Below are 5,487 nucleotides of genomic sequence, written 5' to 3'. Positions count from 1 at the left end.
TCAGGCGCTGGGCTCCATCACAGGGCAGAGCAACTTTCTAGCGCCAGGGCATCTTGGGGGACCAGCTCTCCATCAACAGCCACCCTCAGGGTGCTCGGCATGGAATGTGGGCCAAGCGAGGTTAGGGACCTACAACAACAAAGAAGAGAGAGCCCCCGCTGAATACGTGTGCTCCTCACCAGAGTCCAAGCCCAAATGACCCTGCTTAAGGCCAAGGGTCATTCTGAAGCCTAGACACATCTGGCCCAAGGTCCTCAAGATAGGGCAGCAGGGTCCCATTGTCGGGGTCCCCACCCCCACCTCCCATCTCCACCTTGGGGAATCACATCCATGACCAGCACAGGAATGAACACAGGTACAGCTGATGAATATATATTCTGCCTCGACCATCTACCAAAATCTGGATTCCAGACCATCTGATGTCCTTAGGCACCTACTCCATGGGGGGACTCTCCATTCAGCCTTGGTATAGACCGTGCCAATCCCATGGAGGCGAGATCCCAATGTTGGGCACCTTCCCTAGCGCAGCCCTTTGACAGTGACCTGGTCAAATTCCCTCTGGATGGATGGAGTTGGGGGTAGGCACTGCCCCAGAGAGAAGGACAGCTTTTTTATTAATCCTCATAGAACCAAACCATGCCAAGCCCCACTGACTTTGAGATCACAGAGCTTTCTGCAACGTCGGCCCATCCACACACAAGCCTCAAGGCCCTCGAGGCCCAGTCCATAGCCAGCCCAGGGTCCCATCCAGCTCCATGGTCTAGGGTCCTCTGACCCGGTTCTCTATTCCTATTGGCCTCTTTGTTCTGCCCCCTGCCCTGACTGCAGACATCAGGTCTGATTTGAACAGGACCATTTTCAAAGTCATTGCCCTAGAGCTGGTCCCCTCCACCCTGGGGGCTCCACCAGTCACCTCCACCCAGTGCAAGGGCATCTCCCAATCCATCAATAAGGCAAATTTCTGGATGGGAGATGGGGGATGGTTGGAAAGCTTGAGGATCCCTGCCCCGGGAGTCAAGGCCAACAGCAAACTTCTTTATTTGTGTTCTGCAGATGTAAATCGTTTTCCTGTTTACTCGTGTAGCCTCTACAGCGGGTGATCCTGGGATTGCGCAGTTGTGGGCCAGCTGGCTAACGGGGAAATTACCTTCTACTGTTCTTGAAAAATCAGGTTCATCCAAAGTGCAGAATGGGGAAGGGAAATAGGCTCATTTCTCCAGGATCTTCCACTGATGGAGGATGGGACGAAGGAAGGGACAGAGGAAAGGATGGAGGCTGGTGGAGCCAGCAGGACTGACATCATATTTGGAGACAAACCACCACTGACCAGAACAGACGGATGCCCCCAAAGGTGCCAGGGCTGGAAGTCCTCGAACCCACCCCTCCTCCTCCTTCTGGATGAATTCATGCTCAAGTCTCATGGAAGGCCGACAATGGTCATGATTCCAAAAGAGGCCATGGAAGGAAAGGAGATGAGAAAGAGCATCCCTCCTTTTTGGGCAGGGGGGGAGGAAGGGATATATATAGTCAGGAAATCCCTGGGTTCAAATCCCTGATTTGCCACTAATATAGGGTCTCTGACCTGAGCAAACCTGGCCCCTTTTCTGGGCCACTTTCCTGTGTTTAACAAACTGAAGATATCAGAGCAAGGGTCAACAGCAGTCCCCCACCTCCTCCACTGACTTCCCAAAGACCCAGAAACCATCATGTTCCATATAGAGGGAACTGAAGCCCAGAGAGAAGGCAGTTTGTAGGATCCTAGGTCCTGGGCCGGAAGGAATCGTTGGCAGTCATGGAGTCCAACCCCATTTAACAGATGGGGAAACTGAGACTCAGACAGGCACCATGACTGGATCACCACAGCTACCCAGCTGGGAGTTGTCAAAAGAAACACTTGAACCCAAGTCTTTCTGCCTCTCAATCTGACACTCCATCCTCTCTATGTGACTCCTTTCTCAGAGGGAAAAGCAGCATTTGAATCCAGATCTTATGACTCCAGATCACAGCTTTTTCCTATATATTCCCTGGTCCAGTGTGCCCTGGATATTCTCCTACAGAGCATCAGGGCAGTCACAGGCACGTCTAATCAATTTATTAGAAACAGGGCAACACCTCACCTGAAAGGCCATTGCAGCCATAAAGGGACCTGACTTCCCATTACCAAAATCTTCTTTTCTCAGAGAAGGAAGGACACTAGGCAAGCAGGCAACATTCCCTAATGAATACACTTTCCCATGAGAAGGGCACCACCCTCATCTTGAGGAATACCCTCTGGGTGCTAGATAATGGGGGCCCCTTCTCCAAGCAGCACCTTCCCCAAGTCCTTCCCCCACTGGCTGACCTGGGCCCTCTTCTCTCCTCCCACCATACTCCTTCCCTTAGCCTCCCTTAGGGAGGCTCATCAGCCCTGAGCAGATGGTTCTTGAAGGAAATCCATCCATCTGATCTCACCTCTCCAACTTTCTGATGGACATTTCAGACCCACACCTGAAGGCATGACCTCTTCCCCAACATCCTGTTCTCTTCCTGCCTTTCTCATCCCCCCAGAACCTCCACTGCCTCCTCATGTTCTCCTTTCCCTCCACATCTTGTTTCCCTCTCAGACCCACCTCTCCTCTCCTAAGAAGATGCCACCACCAGGCCCCTATCACTTCCCACCCCCCATTGCCTCCTGCTGGACTCTAGCTGGGGCTGCTGGTCTCTGGGCTCTCCACTCAGCTATCAAACTGTCCTTCCTAAAACACATCACCTCCCAATTAATCAATTCCAATGGCTTCCGATCTGCTCCAGATTCAAAAGTAAAATCTTGGGCTTTTCAAGGTTTTCAAGTACTCCTGAACCCGGCCCCTTCCTATCCTTCCATTCTTCTTACTCCTTTCCTGACTCCCTGCCATGTTCAGGATGCAGGGCCATCGGCCTCCTGCTTGTTCCTGACACTAGATACTCCAGTTTCCCAACCCAGGCATTTCCACAGGCAGGTCCCCCTGCCTGGGATGCTTTCCTTTCTCATCTCCACCTCTTCGCTTCCCTGGCTTCCTCCAAGATTCAGCTAAAATCTGACCTTCAGCAAGGAGCCTTTCTGAATCCTCAATCCCAGGCCCTTCCCCTGTCGATTATTTCCAACATATCCACAACCATGGTTTCTCTCCTTAGACTGCGAACTCCCCAAAAGCTTCTCTTTCTCAAGTTTTTGGAATCACACTTAGCACACAGTAGGTACTAAATAAAGTTGGCATTCCCTTAATCCCATGAACTATTCCTTTTCACAGAAAACCAGAAAGCTCACGGGCCCAGAGACCTAGGTTCAGATCTTCTCTCTGCCCTACTACTTGGGTAACTTCTGGCACGTTGCTCAGCTTCTGTGAGCCTCAGTTTCCTCATCTGTAAGATGATGGGGTCTTTCCTAATGCAATCTAGAAGCTGGAAGGGCAGGTAATGCAGACTACCATGGGCAGAGGGGAGATCCTGGATCTTGGCCCACCTTCCTGCATAAACCCCAAGGCCTAGAGCAGAAAGTCTGGGGCTGGGGCTGAGCACAACAGGCATCTGTCCCAGTGGCTTTTGGAGGATTCCCTGGCACTGCCCCCCAGACTTTCTAAAGGCTCTCCAGTTTTCGGACTCCGGGGCAAATCCGCAAGAAACAACTATCTCTAAGGAAGGATATCCCCGGGGCAGGCACTCCTTGAGACCCCATTGGTGGCCGAGAGCCACAAACAGTCAGCTCCTGGGTCAGAGCAAGGCAGAGCCATGCTCCCGGCCTCGGCCAACTAGCCTCTTGGGACAGATGAGCCTCAGCTCTTCTCTAGGTAGAGTCCTGACAGAGAAGAAAATGAGGCCATGGTTACAGGATGCTCTTCTTCTATGCATGAAGATGAAAGAAGGGCCCAGAGGAGCAAAAGGAGCATGCCAGAGTCTCTACGGCTAGGAGCAAAGCAAGAGTTTAGGAGGTCAAGGAGAGAAGTGGGGGCCACGTGGGTTCTTCTTCGGTCCTACCATCCTAGTGAATGTGGCATGGTAGGCCCACCCTCAGCAGAGGATGCCTTGTCAGGCTCTGACCCATCACACTAGGAAAAAGATCTCAGGCTCATACATCCTGTGCCTTGGAGGCACAGAGCCACAAACGTGGAAGACTCATTTTTATTAAAAGATCCCAAATACTCCGAACTCCAAACTTCTTGGAATCTGGTAATGGGGCAGCCATTCTCCCTGTTTTCCTCCATCCCCAGATGGGGACATTTACAAAGAGCTGTCATCCATCTACCAGCAAACTATTTGACAGGTGACTTGTCCTGGGATCCATTTTCTCTGAGCTCTATACAACATCCAAAGAAGAACAAAAGCTAAATAATAGCAGCAGTAATTATGACGACAGCAAAAGCAATGAGGTCTGTGCTCACAGCACCAAGGGAGGAAAGGAAGGCAACGGCTCACTGGTCAGGGCCAATCATTGGAGTCTGCCATCTAGTCAAAGGACAACAAAAGCCGCCATGCCAAACTCACCAAGGGTAGATGCTAGCTTCGAGAAAGCTCCATCTGAGGCTCATGGTGTGCCAGCCTCTAATAAGCAATGGAGATAAAAAATAAAAAGGAAGCCAGGCTGTCTCTGCCCTCAAGTACTTATACTCTAAGGAGGGAATAGTTACCATATAGAGGACTCAGAGAAGGTCGCTGCGGGGCCAGGGCCACAGAAGTAGCCAGAAGTGGCCGAGGATCAGGCCAAAGCTCACTTCTAAGATGGATCGAACCTAGAGATGGAGTCCAAATCTCCAGGGAGGCGGGAAGAAGGAGACATGAAGATGCTGGCCAGAATGAAGGCAACATGACTGGATGACCTTCCCAAGCTGAAGTTTGGGGTACTCCTACCCCTATTTGTCCCTCCAAGTGTCTAGATGTCACATTCTCTTTGGCTTCAGCTTTGAAGACATGCCAGTGCACGACTCGCCTTCCCAAAAGTCCAACTTTTCCCTTTGAAATATAACCCATTGACCATTGTAGCTGGGGTGCTAATACAAACTCTGGCCCTTCACATCCAATTGTCCAAACAAATCCTGCAATCACCTAAGAAATAGTAAGTTCTCCAGACCATCTGAAGAATGTCTTGGAATGCTGTCCTTCCTTGTTGGTTTAGAGTGGTGAAGGGGTGTTCGCTTCGGCAGCACATATACTAAAATTGGAATGATACAGAGAAGATAGCATGGCCCCTGCGCAAGGATGACACGCAAATTCGTGAAGCATAGAGTGGTGAGGGGGCACAGTGATGCAGGGCAGTATCCAAATTCTCAACTCTTTGGCAGAGGGCACCATGGAAAATACCTTGGACTTGCAGGCTTGAGTTTGCTTCCTGCCTAGGGCAGTACCAACTGGGAGAATGTGGGCAGGTGACTCTGTTGGACGAGACTGCCTCCTAAGGTCCCTTTGGGCTGGAATATTATGTGCCTCTCCACTACCTTGATTTCCTAGTTTGTACTTTCTTGCCATCCTATCTAG

The 5,487-nt window shown here is 51.0% G+C and overlaps 1 non-coding gene across 1 annotated transcript; it reads left to right on the top strand.

Moving 5' to 3' along the window:
* The first annotated feature begins 5,140 nt into the window (after window positions 1-5,140).
* LOC141523265 (U6 spliceosomal RNA) lies at window positions 5,141-5,246 on the top strand. The gene has a single exon (XR_012478447.1). It is a non-coding gene; the product is annotated as a U6 spliceosomal RNA (small nuclear RNA).
* Window positions 5,247-5,487: the final 241 nt, after the last annotated feature.

The sequence above is a fragment of the Macrotis lagotis genome, chromosome 4, assembly GCF_037893015.1.
Source record: "Macrotis lagotis isolate mMagLag1 chromosome 4, bilby.v1.9.chrom.fasta, whole genome shotgun sequence".
NCBI lineage: Eukaryota > Metazoa > Chordata > Mammalia > Peramelemorphia > Peramelidae > Macrotis > Macrotis lagotis.
Note: the sequence above shows the minus strand (reverse complement) of the source record. Positions and strands in the feature narration are given on the sequence as shown.